At 41.8% G+C, this 19316-nt stretch overlaps 1 protein-coding gene across 4 annotated transcripts in view; it reads left to right on the top strand.

Annotated features, from left to right (window-relative positions):
- Positions 1-19316, top strand: part of ZNF407 (zinc finger protein 407) — a 474402-nt gene continuing 455086 nt past the window's right edge. For all 4 annotated transcript variants that reach the window (XM_058438260.1, XM_058438261.1, XM_032152052.2 and 1 more), the window contains exon 1: positions 1-65. The gene's annotated coding sequence lies outside the window, so the exon portion shown is untranslated. The remainder of the gene's footprint in view (positions 66-19316) is intronic.

Here is a 19316-nt window from a genome sequence, read left to right as displayed (position 1 = left end):
GGGAAGACGGTGAGCCGGAGGAGTCAGTCAGAGGGGCGAGCAGGAGCGATTCCGTCGCCAAACAGGTAAGTTATTCTCTGGCCGGGGCGGGGGGTTTGGAGGCGGGGACCGTCCAGCGTCAGCGCGGGGCCTGGGGGCGGTGGCTTGAGGGCTCGAAGCCTGGCGGCTGGGCGCCCAGAGCCCCGTCTGGGCCCTTCGCTCTTTCTCCTCCCCCCCTCCCCCCGCCTCCGCCCCTCCCTGTCGCCTTCCTTCCCGACACCCGCCCAGACTCACGCCCGGACACACACCCTCGCTCGTTCGCTCACGCTGCCTCGCCGCCCTCCTCCCCCCGGCCCCCGCTGCCGCCCTGCCCTCTCACCCGCTCGCTCCGCAGGCCGGTCCCGCGGGCAGCCTCGCGCCGCGCCCTTGCGCGAGCGGGGCTCTTGTGGACACCTCGGGGCTGCGGACCTAGCGTCGCCTCGGTTTCTCCTGCCCGGTCCGCCTGTCCGCGTCGAAACAGTCCCCCGTCCCCTCGGGACGCACCCCTGCACCGAAATCACGCCGTTCTCGCTTGCCCGGGTTGCTCTCAAGTGGAAAACAGATGCTCCCTTAGCTGCACAGCTGCAAGGTTTAGTGTCTGGTTTCCAGCAGGGGCTCCCTGGACCGCCCGCCCACTCTCGTGTCACCCCCAGGTGCCCTGGCTGCGCCGCTGCTACTCGCGCCTTCTTCCGTTAAGCGACGCTGGTGTGGGCGGGCGGAGGGCACACAAGTGCGGTGGCCGAAAGCACCGCGGTGGCAGCGAAGAGTCCTAGCCACTCCCGACTTCAGCCCGCTTTGCGCCACTGCGGGGAGACCCCCGGCTGCCTGACACCGCTGCGGGCAGCAGTGGGTTTCTCAGTAGATGCTCACCTCTTCCCAGCCAGCTAGCACGCTCTGGGTGCATGGCCTCCTGGAGTTTAAGCTGGTGGAGGCGGGGTGCAGTGGCCGCTGACCTCTGTCGGTTGCGCTGGGTTTTGAGTCGCCATTTATTTCATTGGGGAGTTTTGGAATAGGACACAACATGGACACACATGTAGAATACTTTTATAGATAATTACAGTCTTAATAGTGATTCGAGTTACAGCTTTGCAGCCTATGCCTGGTGACATCCTAGTCATAGTATGTATCTGTTTTGTGGTGAAGTGCTAGTCCATTTAGAACACTGTAGACAGGGGCCTTAACATATACTCATCAGAACCCTATTAAGAAGAGCTCATATGTCATTTGGCATACTCACTGTACTTCATTTAGTACAGCAATCTTGTGTAGTAGGAATTATTCCCTTTTTACAAACTGAGACTCACTTTGCTATATACAAAATTACTGCTACTGGCACAAGGTAAAGCTCTCTTCTTGCATGACGTAAGGCAGGTGTGATAATTGCTCATAACACAGTTTCTACTGGTGTGTTTTTTTTAAACTTTATTTCAGAATAAATTAAGATTTACAGAAAAGTTGCAAACAATAGGACAGTTCTGTTGGTACCTTTTAAGCAGAGCAAAGTGGCTCCACTTCAAAAACACTGGTTCTTGCTTTATGCCAAACACCCTTCTAGGTGTTGGAAATAGTAATATACTTCCCTAGAGGATTTTAAGATCTGATTGAATAGACACATATAAATAAATATAATACCTTTTTCTACGTACTAAAATAGAGATATGGGAGCACAGTGGAAGTTACGGCTGATTGACGGTGGGGAGTGGTGAAAGCTTGCAGGATATATTATTTGAGTTAGATGCCAAGGACTAGTGGGTATTCACCTGGTTGAAGGGATATTTTCCCCAACATTCATTCCAATTAGGTTTGTTTTATTAGAGTAGAACTCGCTAACCTTAATAAAATAGACACTCCTAGTTTAATTTTTTTCTTCCTCATCTCCTTTAAGAAGGCGCTTTGTATCCCAGATAGTGAGAAGAATCCTAGTTTCTAAATCCATGAATAGGCGAGTAAATTAAGCTGTATATTTCTAATTGGTAGTTGTGACTCTTTCGACTGTGGTTGAGATTGGTTTTTTAGGAATGCACTGTGGTCCTCCACTGAGCATTTTCCTTGCTTTCCAACTATGATTACTAGTGGAATTAAGTAATACATTCAGGAAACATTGCATGCTTGCTTTGTGCCAGCCATTGCACTAGAGTAAAATGATGAATAAGATAGTGGGGAATATAGACAAGCAAATGCGCATTGGCAGTGCATTCTGATGGCATGCACACAGAGTGTCACAGTGCCATTCATGATTCTTGGTTGTCAACATGGCAGTGGACTTGGCTGACTTAAGCAGAAAAGGAATTTATTGGAAGGCTATAGATGGCTTTCAGAATTGATGGGAAGGCTGGGGAACTGGATTCAAAAAGTAGGCAGCAACCAAAAGAGGCTGGCTGAATGGGGCCACAGCCAAGGCAATATCACATAAATAACCTGCCTAGAATTTTGTTGCTGGTAACATTGCCACTGGAGAAACTGCCACCTCTGTTGCTGGACTGTTGACTGTCTTCTACCACTGAAAGATTTCTTATTGCTCCTGTGTCTTTGTGACCTTTTTTGCCAAGCCACTGTAGTTGCCAGGGAGCAGGGAGATGGAGAGAGATGGTCTTTATCTCTCACAAGACCCACACCTCAGAGGAGTCCTACTAAATAGAAGGAAGCTTGGGCTGTGGGTAGCCCTAAAAGCGAAAATGTCCAGCATAACCACTGAACCTGGCAAGCCTAAAGAGGTTAGGGAGGAATACCAAGAGGGAATGACGACCAGAGAATGAACAGGAACTCACTGGGCAAAGAGATAAAGAGCGGTAAGGGAATCCAGTTTCAGATAGAAGACTTCCAAGCGTCAAAAGGTAATATGGAACATTTCAAGAATTAAAAGGTGCTTAGGATGGCTGGATCACGGAGTATGAGAGGAGGTGTGGAAAATAAGGCTGGAGAGGCCCTCTTGAAGAAATGTAGGCAGCATAGTGACATGTACACATTTTTCCTTATTTTAAACACTTTGATTGCAACTATGGAGACCAGTTGGCCACTCACTAGTGGGTGTAAGGCCAGGGGACGGGGATCTTTCAGAGGCTGTTGCATTTATACTAGGTTAGACATCACAGAAGTCTGAACTAGGATAGTGGCCCAGAGGTAGGGGAAGTGAGTGGATTGTACATGCTTAGTTAGTGGAGTGGATTTGGGGATGGAGTAGGTGAGATGGACGAGTCAAGGTGGACACTGACGTGTCTGCTTCGGGTGATTGGGTGGAGCCTGGTGTTCCCTGTGTGGCGATGGAAGGTGAGCAGGGGCCCCAGTAAGATACTTCAGTGTGGGCTCATTTCTGTGAACACGTTGAGTGGGCAGTTGTATGGATGAGTCTGCAATCCCAGAGGACCACCAGCATCTCACTGCAGCCTCAGTTCCTTCAGTTAGGTGTGTGTGTGTGTGTGTGTGTGCGCGCGCGCACGCGTGTGTGTCCTTCTTCACTAGATTATGGCAAGACCGGCTTTCATGTGTATGCACCCCAAGTCTCTTGGCATGATATCTTACACATAGAAGGGGGTGTTAGGCCATTCTTGCATTGCCTAAAGTGAAGAGATAGCCAAGGCTGGGTAATATACAAAGAAAAGGGGTTTCATTGGCTCACGGTTCTGCAGGCTCTACAGGAAGTGTGGCACTGGCATCTGCTGGGCTTCTGGTGAAGCCTCAGGAAGCTCCCCATCATGGCAGAAGGCAAAGGGGGAGCCTGCATATCCCATGGCAAGGCAGGAGCGAGAGAGTGGGGAGGTGCTATGCACTTTGAAACAGCCAGGTCACACGAGAAGTCACTCACCATCTCAGGACAGCACCAAGCCATTCATGAGGGACACCCCTGCCATAATTCAATCACTGCCCACCAGGCCCTACCTCCAACACTGGGGACTACATTTCAGCCTGAAATTTGGAGGGGATGCACATCCAAACTGTTTCAAGGGGAATCAGTAAATATTGTGGAATTTAATGGAGTATGAGTCGTTTGGAGCAGAAAGGAAGTACAAAACATGTCTCTATACTATATATGCATACATATCTGTATATATAGCTACACCTACATATGTATCTTGCTTGCGTCACTAGTGAGTGATCCACATCTGTATATTTTTTTGGTAGTGGAAAGGCTTTTTATTCTTTTTTTTTAAATTAAATTAAATTTTTTTTAAATTTTATTATTATACTTTAAGTTTTAGGGTACGTGTGCACAACGTGCAGGTTTGTTACATATGTATAAATGTGCCATGTTGGTGTGCTGCACCCGAAAGGCTTTTTATTCTTATCAGTTGTTTTGTGACTAGAACATCTCATTATGGTAATTGTATGGGTAGATCATAATTGTAGTAACTCCCTGCTGGATTATCTTGCAATTCCAACTACCTGGAATAAAACCCAGAAATAGCCTTGCAAGAAGTTGATGACAGTGTAGGAGTGTAAAGGAATTACAACCTCCCTAAATAAAGTAAAATCTAGAACTTCTAGAATTGAGCACTGAAAAGAGAACCTTTTGCGGGAGAAGGTGGAGAGAGATGATGGTCTCCAACGTTGTCTTCTTTAAGTGTCATTTTTCCTTTAGAGGATTATTGCTGTTATTCATACAGTAGTTTCCAGATATAATAATCCTGGTTTAACAGTTTGGTTCTCGAGTATAGCTGAGAAAACTGGATGTTTTCAAAGTATTAAGTACTTAGGGACAGTAAAAGGCAAATAAACGTAGAATTCAATGGTGGTAACAATAATAATGTTTTTGAGCTCTTTATATAAACACTGTGCCAGGTGCCTCTGTACATAATCTCATTTAACCCCCCTAAATCTTTTGAGGTATATACTACATTTTATTGATTTATGGGACACTGAAATTTAGGATGAATAGCTTGTGCAAGGTGACACAGCTATTAAATGGTAGAGCCAGGATTTGAACCAGGATGGTCTGACTTCCGAACCCCTATTTTTAGTCACTAGGTTATATTACCTTCTACAGTATTTTAGCATTGATTCATTCAACATTCTTTTTAGCTCCTCTTATGTCCAGTGTAGTCTGTGAGTTAGTAGAGATCCAGGAAACGGTAGGATAAACACATTGCCCTAGTCCTGCTGGGAAACACACGTCCTGCGCTGTGTCGTGCAGCCCAGGATGCGGTAGGCTGAGTGTGTGAGGGGAGTTGGGGGCAGGGAAGATGCCTCAGGGGGACTCCTGCACTGACCCCAGAGCATGCCCAGGTGTGTGGGGACAGGGCATTCAGGAGAGAGCTGAGGCTCCCAGGCAGCCCGGCAGATCATCGGGCAGTACAGCATTTGGAAGCAGGGGCCAAACTGCGAAGGGTCTTGAAGGCTGAGGTAATACTTGAAGAGTTTATTGTAAGGGCATTGGGGAGCCAGTAATAGGTTCATGCATTTGTTCATGTCTTAGCATTTATTTAAAGAAAGTTTTGAGTCCTGCAGCACTCACTGTGCTGCACAGATGCTATGAGAGTTGATGATAAGGAATCTTGCTTTAATTTGGAAGAAGGTTTAGGGAGACTTCTCAGAGGAAAGGAAGTCCCCCCTGCCCTTCAGTTATTTATTTAGTTGTTTACAATTGAAAAACCAATGCATGCACACATGAAAAATTGCAAATAGTACAGTGATGCCTCAGACTCTAGGGCTGCTCTCCAGAGACAATCACTATTAACAGTTTCTTGAGTTTGAAAGTGCCCATTCTTTTAATGTGAGCAAAGCAAATGACAATAGTATCTTCTCTCTATGAAGCAGTTCTGACAGTAAAGCCCAACCATGCAAGGCAGGCCAGGCAATCAGTACCTGAAAGGCACCTTTCATAAATTCTGTACTGAGGAAGTAGCTTAGGCTTGGGTCTCCTAGAACCTCAGTCTGTTGGTGAGACACCATAGATGCCTGTGAAACAGTAGATATTCCGTGTCTTTCTTTATTCTTAAGCATTTTTGTTTTTTTGGTAGTTGTTGGTTTTTGTTTTAACATTCAAGCACTGGAGAGAATAAGTGTCCCCTGATTTCAGGCACTTTTCCATAGGTAGCCACTGTTAAGTAATTTCAGACTTAACAGGATGTCTTGGTGAGCTTCCAGTGTTACCTCATCTATGTAATATTTTGTATTATGGATATATTAGCTTATTTAAACATTATCTTATTAGTGGACATTAAGGATTTCTGGCTTGGGTGATTTGATGGGTTGTAAAGCTATTTACTGCCATAAAGAACAAAGGAAAAAGGAGTAAGTTTGTGGGGGAAGTTGATGAGTGCATGTAACATCCAAATGGACTTAGAGGTCTGATACCTACAGAGCTGTTGGCTAGAGATAAAAATTTAGGTGTCATGGTTAATGGATGGGAATGAAAACCATGGAAGTTCACTTGGTCACTAAGGAAGAGGTGGATGCAGAGATAAAGAGAGGCCACCTCCTCATAAAGTACACGGTTTGATTCCATTGTGGCTTCTTTGCTTCCTGGGATTCAGGGAATTCCATGAAGTTCTTTAAATGGGTCCTTGCCTAGTTTTTCTCCTTGTTAGCTCTTGGTTTGCATCCTTGTGGCAAGTTCCCTTCTCCCTATCCCAGAAGCTTCCTCATGTGCATTTTGATCCTTTGCTTGTCTGCTATGTCCACCAGGAGTCTTAGGTTTAACTCACACTTCTAAGACCTCCATAGGCCACACTTGAACAGTCTGTGAAGAAGGGGAAGAATGAGAGCCACAGCTTGCCAGCCCAAAGTGACAGATCTTCTCTCAGGGGTGGTCCTTGCAGTTGTCTACACAGCTGTCCAGACACTGTCTTTCCAGGTGGCTGCTCCAGTGCAGGGACATGAGAGCCACATTATGGATGTAGACACAACCTTATCTTTGAAATCTCATGCCCCATAGGGAGCAAGTGTTTTTGAACATTCCATAGGCATAGCTTCTAGGATCCTTGGCAGAGGATAAGAAGTAAACATAGAATTCAATGGAAGTAACGATAATAATGTTTTTGAGTTCTTTATATAAACACTGCCAGATGCCTCTGTACATATATCATTTAATCCCCCCAAATCTTTGAGGTATATACTACATTTTATTCGTTTATGGGACACTCACCATTTACAAGAGTCCTTGCATCCCAAGGGCACCCGAAGCATGGTGTCCCCATCAGATCTTTATAGTTCACGCGTAGTTCCTCAAAGTCTAGGTGCAGTTTACCAGTTGGGCCATTCTTACAGTAAGCAGTTTCGCTTAGTGGCATAGTTGACATTCTTACCCTTATTAGGTTACCAGAGGGAACAGAGCCAGATGGTTTAACTAACAGTCTAATTTTCATGTATCAGGGAAAGGGTTTTGTTAGCCTTTTCACTCACCGTTTGCCACACCAAGAAAGAAATGGAGTGCATTCTCTTGATATTTGGGGTCTGCTTTCCCAGGGCCATTTCTAGGGTAAGAGACATTCCCGCAGTGACTTCAGTCTTGAAGAGCACCTCCTTCACCCCCAGCTACTTAGTGAGGTCTCCAGTCCATTTCCTAATCTTATAAGGACTGGGAAGCATGGGCCTTGGATCTGCTGTCTGCAGCTCCTAGCTGTGCGACTTCAGGTAAGTCTCTTCATCTCTCTGAGCCTCAGTAACTTCACTATGAAATGTGTATTATCTTTTGGCTTTTGTGTGAGTGCTGATTGGTCGAATGTGGGTAAGTCTTCATCCAGGAGCTGACAAAGCCAGCCCTCACTCTATTATAACTGTTATCCAACAGCAGTCAGAACAGTACTGCCCATGCCATGAATTAAGCACATAGTGTAATACGGAGTTTGAAAAAAATAAAAAATTAAAATCCATAGGAAGTTTGTTTCCTCATACATAACAGTAAAGGTTTTCTGCTCAGCACAGCAGTTGTTACCCTGAATCATCAAGAAAACATGAAATTATATTCTATATACATGTTAAGAAAGTAGGGAATTATATAACTTTTTATAGGATTTCTATGAAAACAACTTTTTTTAAACTTAAAAGATAAACTTTATTATGAACCCAATAAGATATAATTGTGGGACACACATTGGTGTACTAGAAAGGTATGTGATTAACCAGCCAAACCAGCAAAAACCCAGCCCGCGTCTATGTATGTTACTGTTGGACCTAGTGTGACAAGCAAGGAAATTCTAGTTCCTGGACCATGGGTGGAGACTGCGGTCCTTGGGTTCTAACATCAGAGCTTTTCCTGACTTCCTAAGCCCGATGAAGTTACCTGCAGAATAGTATGTTTCTTTGATCTTTTGAAGCGGAAAGAGGCCATGGTTTCACGCCAAAGCGCCGTAACCCTTCAGATTGTCAGGGATCACTGGCGGTGGGCCTGGGCCTGGGCCTGATGTGGACATGAGGAGCTTTTCCAGAAAATAAATGGAGAGCAGTTTAAGGAAACAGATGAAAAACTTCTGGGAGATCATTTTTGTATTTAATAGCTAAATGGTGATCTTAAAAATGAAATTTGGAAATCTGCTATGTGAAAAAAATGCAGTAATTGATTTGTAAGGAGTTTCAGGTTGAACCTTATCATGTGTGTAATGCTGAATTCTATCTGGAAAGGTGCTTTTTAGAACTATTATGAAGAAAACCTGGAAAGAACCAGTTTCTTATGACATAATGGAGATACCTAGATTTATATATATATATATATTTTTTTTCTGTTTTTTTTTTTGTTTTTTTTGTTTTTTTTTTTTGAGATGGAGTCTCGCTCTGTCGCCCAGGCTGAAGTGCAGTGGTGCAATCTCGGCTCACTGCAAGCTCCGCCTCCCAGGTTCACGCCATTCTCCTGCCTCAGCCTCTCCGAGTAGCTGGGACTACAGGCGCCCGCCACCACGCCTGGCTAATTTTTTTGTATTTTTAGTAGAGACGGGGTTTCACCGTGGTCTCGATCTCCTGACCTCGTGATCTGCCCGCCTCGGCCTCCCAAAGTGCTGGGATTACAAGCGTGAGCCACCGCGCCCGGCGATTTATATATTTTTTAAAAAATATATTTTAAATATATTTTGAGTAGATACGGGGTCTTGCCCAGGCTGATCTCAAGCTCCTAGACTCAAGCAATGTCTCCTGCCTCAACCTCCCAAAGTGCTGGGATTACAAGTGTGAGCCACTGCACCCGGCCTAGATCTAAACATGTAAAAATTCTTTGTTTTTCATACTTGTTTTATTTCTTGTGATCTCATCACACATGTTCTTTATGTGATGAGAGAGGGCACAGTCCTGAACTGTGGTGGGGTTTATTATGTCAGCACACCGGAGGAGACATTTGAATGTCAGTTTTCTTGGAATTTTTGGAATTATTTCAAAGTAAACTTGATATAGAATTAAATAGGAGAAATGGTTAAATTAGAGTTTAGATGGCGTTAGCTAAAGCAAAGTAAATGCAATTTTATTTAAAATAGAAGAAATAATTTTAGATACATCAGGTGTAATTCAGAGACTAGTTGATGAGGAAATTTTACTTATTTCACTTTGATGAAGGAGAGAAACATCTGGTGAAATACCAGTGGTGGTCTTTTCAATTTCAGGCCTTAGAGGAATGACCGCTAGAGGGAATAAGGATTGTGGCAACCCTATTCTGACTCCTCATCGTCTACTAGGAAAGCTGTGTCCTACAGGAGGCAGGTGATTAGTCAGTCTCAGAGATTAGTTGTAGAACAAGGAATAGAAGTCAGGCCTCTTGATTTATGGCTGGTCTTTTTGCTCCTCCATTGGTGGTTCTCAATCCTAATGTGTATCAGAGTCACCCAGAGGGTTTGGGCATCAACCAGAAAGTGGTTCAGCAGGCCAGGGCTGGGGCTGAAGAATCTGCATTTCTGACAAGTTCCGGGGTGACTTTGCAGCTGCCAGTCCTCAGACCACAATTCTCCAGCCTCAGCATCACCTGATGTGGCTTTGATCTCTCAGGCCGCTTGTAAGAGGAGATTAAGTAAACCTTCCCAGGTTTATACCAGACTAACCTTTTCCCTAGTACTCAGATAATCTAGTTCTTTAATTTTATGTTAGAAAAAAGAAATGCACATAGTGATTAGATGAGGAAAAAAAAAGAAATGGAGTATTTCTCACAGAGTCACTGTGGCATTTTCAGTAGTAAATTTGGAGCTAATTCTGTTTGTCAGGACCACTGGCCATTGACGGGGCTGAGTTTGCGCTGTGAGGCCCAGTCTTAGCAACATTTTCTGTGAAGGGGTGTCCAGATTGATTGCTAGAGTGTATAGGAGTGAAAAATTAGTTCTGGTTTTGTCACTCTGTACTTTTCTCTGTTATTTTGTATACTTAAATATCCCTTCTTATATATAAAAATCTCATCAGGCCCTAGCACACTTACATGCCCATAGTAGATGACAAATAAATGAGTTGAAATGGATTAAAAGAATAAAGGGGAAATAACGTAGGTCATTTATCTGGAGAGACTTCAGTGCCCTAGAGTGTTACCCTGTTCTCTAGAGGATCCCAATCACAGGCTCTTCTTGAACAATTGTAATTTATTTATTCCAGCTTAATCCTTATTTGTAGTTATTGAACATTTTTAGCACAAAAGTTAGAGATAGCATATTTTTATGTTAGAGTCAATGAATAATCCCTCCCTTTTGTCTTTTTATCTTTCATCTGAAATGACTTTTTGAAACTTTCTACTTTGAAATAATTTTAGAAAAAAAAATTGCAAAAATAGTCTAGGAAGTTCCTATGTATATACCTTTTGGCCAGCATCCCCTGTTGTTCTCATGTATCGATAATACAATCATTGAAACCAGGCAATTGGTAACAATTAATCTAAAACATTTATTTAAATTTAACCAATGGTTCCATTGATATCCTTTTTTTCTGATCCAGGATCCAACCCAGTATCCCACATTGTATTTTGTTATGTCTCCTTGGTCTCTCCAGTCTGTGATAGTGATAGTTCTTTTAGATTTCTTTTTTTTTTTTTTTTTTTGGAAACAGTCTTGCTCTGTGTCACTCAGGCTGGAGTGCAGTGGCTCATCTCGGCTCACTGCAATTTCCGCCTCCTGGTTCAAGCGATTCTTCTGCCTCAGCCTCCTGAGTTGCTGGGATTACAGGAGTGCACCACCACATCCGGCTAATTTTTGTGTTTTTGGTAGATACGTGGTTTCTCCATGTTGGCCAGGCGGGTCTCGAACTCCTAACCTCAAGTGATCCGGCCGCCTTGGCCTCTCAAAGTGCTGGGATTACAGGTGTAAGCCACCGCGCCCGGCCAGTTCTTTTAGATTGCTTTGTCTTTCATGACTTTGATACTTTTGAAGAATACTGGCCAGTTATTTTATAGAATGTCCCTCAGTTTGGATTTGTCTGATGCTCTTTCTTGTTAAATTGAGGTTTGGGCATTTTTGGTGGGAATAGCACAGGGGTGAAGTTATGTCCTTCTCAGTGCATCATATGAGGAGGTATGTGATATAGATATATCTTCTCCTGGTGAATGTGAACTTTGATCTCTTGGTTGAGGTGATGATGTGTCATTTTTTGTACTGTGAGGTTAAACATTTTTTTCTTTGTAATTAATGACTCTTTTTTTTTGATTTTGGTCCAAAAAGCTTGAAACAAATGAGCGTAATATCAGAATGATTTGAGTTTGACTTTAACTGTGAGGTATTTCGTATCTTGAGAAGGTTTGTTATTGTTTGTTAGAACCAAACATAGCAGGGGAGAGGTAAAGGTTTAGGCTGTTGGAAGTACATGCATTTGCTGATCTCCGTCAATCAATCGATATTGAGTTGGCAACCGAGGAAGCTGTCCAGTTCTTTTGCTGTGGTTCTGCGCTCTGTCTCACATTTGTCTTCCAGTGAATGACTTTCCCTATCTGTGCAGGGGGGATACATTCTTGAGAAATGCCTCACTAGGTGATTTCATTGTTGTGTGAACATCACAAAGTATACAAACCTAGACGGTGCAGCCTACTACACACCTGGGCTATATGGTGTGGCCTACCACTCCTAGGCAACAAACCCATACAGCATGTTACTGTACTGAATGCTGTAGGCAATTGTAACTCAATGGTAAGTATTTTGTGTATCTAAATCTATCCAAACATAGAAAAGGTGCAGTAAAAATATGGTATAAAGATAAAAAAATGGTATACTTGTGTAGAGCACTTACCATGATGGAACTTGTGGGACTGGAAGTTGCTCTGGGTGAGTCAGTGAGTGAGTGGTGAGTGAATGCGAAGGCCTAGGAGATGACACTTTTATATAACTGGCAGTGTAGTAGGTTTGCTTACACCAGCATCACCACAAACGTGAGAAATGTGTTGTACTAAGACATTACAACAGCTAAATGATGTCACTAGGCAATAGGAATGTTTCAGCTCCATTGTAATGATACGGAACCATCATCATGTATGTGGTCCATTGTTGACCAAAACATCATTAGGTAGTGCATGACTGTGTTTCAGTTCATCAGGGGGTAGTCACCCTAAGTATCCTGTAGCTGATCCATTTGGTGGTTCCTAGAGCTGGGTAGGTATGTTTTATTTGTAGATCATGTGGATGACATTGCTGTATATATTATGTATGCTATATATAATATAAATTGTCTCTATTCTCAAAACACATATGCCTTTATTGTCCTAACCAGAGCACATTGGAAGAAACATATTGGATGTATCCTTCACAGGCTTGTAAGCTTCTTGGAGGCAGGGAACAAGTCTCTTTTTGTTTTCCAGTGACTTGCTTGGGACCTGCAACACATAAGGCACTCATAAATATTTGATGAATAAATGAATACTATATGTGCGTTTTGTTAGCTGCTTTTGCAAGTTACCAGAATTTTGTGAAATCTTTTCACATGAATGTGGAGCTGTGTAATATAACAGTATTCAAGTAGATGGATTGCCACATTAGCTTTACTTTTAACCATCCCCCATTGTTGGATAGTAGGTTGTTTCCAGTTTTTCTCTACAGTTCATGGCGAACATCCTGAAACCCACATTTCCCCTCTCCCTCTCACTCTCTCTTTCTTGTGCATGCATGCGCGCAAGCAGCTTACCCTCCAGATAGGTAATTACCCATTTAGGTAATTACCATTTGAGGATGTTCGTTTTCCTGTACTTTCCCAATGCTTAACTCTTTAGTTTTTTAGAATAAGACTTAAATATTTGGGGACTTTTTTTTTGTTTTATTTTGTTGGGATGTCTCGTTCTTGTCCCCCAGGCTTGAGTGCAATGGCTCGATCTCAGCTCACTGCAACCTCCGCCTCCCCAGCCCAAACAATTCTCCTGCCTCTGCCTCCCAGGCAGCTGGGATTAAGGCACCCGCCACCACACCCAGCTAATTTCTGCTTTTTTTTTTTAGTAGAGATGGGGGTTTCACCATGTTGGCCAGGCCAGTCTCGAACCCCTGACCTCAGGTGATCCGCCCTCCTTGGCCTCCCAAAGTGCTGGTATTACAGGTGTGAGCCACCACGCCCGGTCTATTTTGGGACATTTTTCAGGTTTCTTCCTGGGGTGTAGTGAGTGGGGATCATAGTCTGACTACAGTTTGCAAATAACCTTCCAAATGTTCATGTGAAATTTTCCAATTTTTTGTCTCAGAGAGCAGAATAAACCTCAATGAAGTAATGGTTAACACCTAATGAATATTCCATCACTTTTTATATCCTCTCTAAAGTTACATGTGGTCCTTACCAAACAGGAAACTTCTTGAGGGTGGGGTATGTTTTTAATTCACATTACTCTCAAAAATCAACTGTAGGTCAATTAAAGGCTTAAATATAGAAGGCAAAACTATGAAACTTTCAGAAGGCAATCCAGGGCAGTAGTTGTATGACTCTGGTGTAGGAAAGGGGTATCACAGAGGGTGCAGACCATAAAGGAAAAGATCAATATGTTTGACAACATTAATATTGATATAGCTTTTGTTTATTAAGAAAAACCATCAAGAAAGTGAACAGACAGGTCATAGGGAGAATAGACATATTCAGCACATATTAGTAATAAAAGATTAGTATCCAGCAGGGTGACTACAAATCAGTAAGAACAACCGAAAAGGGGACAAATGACCTAAGTAGGCATTTCACAGCAGAGGAAACTTGAATGCAAAAATGCTCAACTTCATTAGTAATTAGGGAAGTGCAAATTCGGACCAAAATGGTGTATAGTTTCTTACACATTAGGTTGGCAACAATGTAAAAAGTCTGACAATATTGATGGGAGGACAGGAAACAACTGGAATGCTTATATACAGCTGGTGGAAGTGATAGGCTGCTTTTGAGAGTATCTAGTAAAGTTGAGATACATGTATCCTTTGACCTGGTAATTTATCTTGGAGCAGTGGTTTCTGAATTGTTTCACAGCATCATTTGGGAACTTGTTTGAAATGCAGATTTGGGGGCTCTGCTGTGGACCTACTGAATCAGCAACTTCAAGGATGGGCCAGGTTTCTGACTCTCAAGCCCTGTAGGGAATGTGATGCTAAAATGTGAAAACTATTACCCTAGAGAAACTCATGCACATGAGTGCCTGGAGACATGTGCAAGGATGCTCACAGTCACACTCTTTGTAAGAGGAAAGACTGGGAGCAATGTCCATCAGAGGAGAACAGATGCCTGCATTGTATCATATTCCCATAGTGAAGTCCTGTACAGTAGTGAGATTGAGTGAATGTTAGCTGCATTCATCACCAAGGATAATACGCAGCTGGAACATAATCTCAAGGGGAAAAAAAGCTACTTGTAGAAGAATGCACAGTTTTTTCCCTTTTTTTTAAAGTTTAGAAACATGCAAAAACAAAATTGTAGATTGTTAGAAATATGGATATGATAAAGTAATAAAAGTAGGTAAATGATACGTGCGAGACTCAAGTAGGTGGATAACTGTATAAGAAGGAAGGTGATAGGAACACAGAGGGACAAATGATCAGAGATAATTTGTTTTTCTTAAACTATTATCTGCACTCAGGATTTTGTTATATTTTGCATAACACCTTTACACATATTAAAAGTTTTTTATATATACCAAATATCTCAAAAACAAACATTTATGATTTTTTATTTGGCATACTCTATCTACGTAGGGACTTTTCTGTTTGTATGAAAAAGATTTGATGGAGATGAAGACATAGGTTCTTGGAGGAATGTGATAGAACTTAACTCTTCAGTTGACCTCCTGTAAAGACTTTCAGGTGTAGAGATACGAAAAAGAAGACTGGATTCGATGATAATTGTTAATACTTACTGAGCACCTACTGTGTGCCAGGCACTGATATGAACACGTGACATACCGAGTTTATATGCCGTTAAATAAATGAAGATTGCATCTTGCCGTGACTCTGTGGGGTAGGCGTTATTAATAAGTGTTATCCTTGCTTTGCGGAAGAGGCACCTTGCCCATGGGCACAGAGAGATCAGGCACAGAAGGGAGTCTGACTCTGAATCACTGCCATGCAGGGTCAGAGGAAGAAGACAAGCATAGGGAAAAATAGTGTGTCTGAGAGAGCCAGAGGGAAGAAAACAAAAACCAAGGCAGAAATGGGAGTGTGGAAGAAGACTGGTAAAGGTTTATTTACTTCCTTTTTTAAAAATCTTAGTAAGTTTTTTTTAAACTAGCATACATAACTGTGTCATTCTAGGAGGTTACTAGTCCTTAAAGTATAAGAAGTAATTAATCACATTTTGATTTTAGTTCTTGAATATTGAGTCTAAGTGACTTCTAAGGAGTACATCTTTCAGTTCATTGGAAAGTAGTAGTATCCTCCCACAAGATTCTGGAAATCATACTTCTTTGCTTAGGCAATTTCTTGCTAAAAAGTGGGGGCACATTTGGGGAATCAACATTTGCCTATTTTTTCTAACGTTTATAACTTTGTTTTCTTTTGTCATATTTATCTTATGGTACTTTTTCTTAAATCAGTGTTGCTTCTACGGTAAACCTTATCTTAAACCATCATATTATAGTCACTCCTTGAAATTAACATGTATAGGAAAAAATTAAAAGATGACTCTAGAAGTCAAGTTACCTGTCCTGTGGAGCCAAACAGCACTACTATTTTTCTTTGATATTGAGTGCTGAAATTGTCAAAACCATGAGAACTGTCAAGCATTTGTAGTTATATAATGTCATACTTTCTAGTAGAATTGGCACCTCACTAAGAAGTTGACAGCCCATGAGACTCCTTCTGTGGCAAGGATGCCTGCATTTCAGACACGTGTAGTACTTGGAGATCCCTTATGGGGAAATATAGAACATAGGTTTCTCAAACAGATTTGAGGCACTTTAGCTCTTGTAGTTTCAGTTACATTTTGCTAAATTTAGCAAATCCAAATTTTAATTCTGAGTGCTTTTTGGTGTGCTTGATGTTCATACTTCTGTTTAATTTTCCCTTTTATGCTGTGCTTTTTTCCCCCATTAAACAAATCCACATAGTTGTTTTAAAGAAAAATAAATAAGGTAATAAGAAGCCTAATAGGGAAAAGAATTGTTTAACATAGTTTGAGTAATGCCAGTCTAATCATCAAATGATTACATGCTTTACAGTTATTGAATATAATGGCAACTTCGTGTTTTAAACCTAGAACAAACAACAGACTTTTTCTTTGGAAGTGTGTAATTCACTTGTGATTTCTGCTGATCATGAATTATGGATCAGAATTTGATATATGATTATTGGATCAATTATTATAAAATTAGGAATAGCAGTTATAGGAGTGTATGTTAATTTAAAATATAATTTTAAAACCATTATAATTCAATGGTTACTACTAAGGTAGTAATGTACTTTTAAAAATAGCTTAGAAAGAAAAGTAAGTAGAAATTACAGTTTCCAAAAAGGGGATCAAATAATTTTTATTAAGAATCTTCAGGGTACAAAATCTGATTTTCAATATGGGTGGTGGTTTACTGTATTTCACTGTAACACCCTAGGATTTCAAGGTGGTAGGTCAGAGCTATGTTTTCTAAAAGTGGCATTCAGAATAATTTTATGTGGCAAATTATGATGGAGGTCAATGTGTTTGGAGTCCCTGTGTGATAGCCATATTATGTACAGTACATGTATGCTTTTCCCTGATTCACTTATCACTTCCCACGCTCTCCTTTTCTTCACCTCAGCACTGTGTCTGGTAAATATGCATTCAGTGGATATTCGTTTTTTTTGAAGAGTTAGGAGAGATTTCCGTCCAGTGGTTCCCAAATCTGGCTCATCAGAATCATCCAGGGAACTCTTTAAAAGTACAGATTTTTTGTCCCTATCCCAAACTTTCTTAATCAGAATCTTTCATGAGTAAGACCTAAAGATTTCATATTTTTGATGATGAGCTAGATTTATACATGGTTGGTATTGTCTGTAATTCTCTTGTTTTACAAATGTGGAAGTAATAGCACTAGGGATGCTTTTCCAGTTGCATTTCTGAGAAAAAGGTTTTCATAAGTCTTGTAAAGGCTAAAAGCCTTCATGAATGGCAGAGTGACAAGCAACATGATCATTTTTGGAATGATGTTGGCAGAGATGGCTAGCTATCCACCCACTTCATTTGTTCCCTTTGCACAATTCCAGGTTATGTTTTGCAGACTCCCTTGCAGCTAAGCATATATGAGTGGAAGTGATAGATGCCACGTAAGCATCAAGGCATTTAAGAAGCCATGAGCCAGCTGCCTCTTCCATGCTTACTTTCTTCTGTCAGCTGGATGCAGGGAATGAGAAAGCTCAAAGACAGCTTCAAGGTGGAAGGAGCCAGGATCTCTAAATCACAGCCTGGAGCAGAATGTTTGCTGACCAGGAATACCTGCCTTTTCAAGAATGAGATAAAAACTTTTACCACATGCCAGGCGCGGTGGCTCACGCCTGTAATCCCAGCACTTTGGGAGGCTGAGGTGGGCAGATCATGAGGTCAAGAGATCGAGACCACCCTGGCCAACATGGTGAAACCCCATGTCTACTAAAAATACAAAAATTAGCTGCGTGTGATGGCGCACGCCTGTAGTCCCAGCTACTCGGGAGGCTGAGACAGGAGAATTGCTTGAACCTGGGAGGCAGAGGTTGCAGTGAGCCGAGATCGCACCACTGCACTCCAGCCTGGTGACAAAGTGAGACTCCGTCTTAAAAAAACTTTTATCATGTTTGAGCTATTTTAAAGTTAACATATTATATTAGTTGTAAGTGAGGGCATTAAATTCTTGTTGGGTTGGTTCTAGCCATTGTATCCAAATCTAAAAGGAATGGCAGATTATGGATTTGAAGAAAATTTACATTCTGCAGTTTTCCTTCTCCACATATAACATTTCTGTTATCTGTTCTTCATAATGTAGAAGAGTAATATTACAGTTAGGACATTTTATTAGACTGCAATATTTGCTTAGTTCCATAGTCTGAAGGGGGCCACTGTTCATGTGTGAAAATAATTGAAAACTTGTGATGCCATCTGTGAAATGTTGCCAGCAATGGGGAAAGGACTGTTTTTTGTTTTCCTTTTAGATGGAGTTTCATTCTTTTTGCCCAGGCTGGAGTGCAATGGCATGATCTCGGCTCATTGCAGCCTCCGCCTCCCGGGTTCCAGTGATTTTCCTGCCTCAGCCTCCCTAGTAGCTGGGATTACAGGCATGAACCACCGAGCCCAGCCCCTGTTATAATTTTAATTGTTTACATTTTAATGGGACAGGAGGAACAGTTATCTTTTGTCAATGGGTGATTGTTACTGGTGAATTCAGCATACATTAACCAGTTTTGCCGGTAATGAGAAAAAAACCCCTGCAGTCCTTTCATATGTGACATTCTGTTTGTATTAGTGTCACCCAGGACTCTGTTTTAAGACTGTCGTGGGCACCACAGTGGACAGGAATTGACAGAAAGATTCAAGTGGCAAAGGAGTTTAAAACTTGTTAGTACAGAGACATAGCTGTACTAGGAAGGGTATAATTTTCAGTAAACCTTCAGTTGAAGATAAAGCTTTTTGGATTCCTGGAAGTCTTCATGGTGACTAAAGAACTGTTAAGTGGAGTAAAGGTTTTGTCAGGTCTAAGAAAACCTTTGTCGTTTTTATGGAGGTTTATATTCTTTTGACCCTTCTGACAGTTTCTAGAGATGTTGTAGAGGTCTTTGAAAGTCATATGTACAAAACCAGCCCACTCCCTCCACCCCTCTACCCTCATTCTGATTGTTGTTTTTTCATTTTTTATTTGGAAGTGATTTGAAATTTATTAAAAAATGCACAAACAAAACTAGAAAATGTTTCTAGGACACCTGTATAACCTTCATCCCGAGTCATCTGTTGTTATGTTTACCCATTTGCATCCATATCCACACACCACACACATCCATATCCACACACCACACACATCCATATCCACACACCACACA

This window comes from Hylobates moloch, unplaced genomic scaffold, assembly GCF_009828535.3.
Source record: "Hylobates moloch isolate HMO894 unplaced genomic scaffold, HMol_V3 SCAFFOLD_5, whole genome shotgun sequence".
NCBI lineage: Eukaryota > Metazoa > Chordata > Mammalia > Primates > Hylobatidae > Hylobates > Hylobates moloch.
The sequence above is the reverse complement of the archived record's forward strand: the minus strand, read 5'-3'. Positions and strand labels throughout refer to the sequence as shown.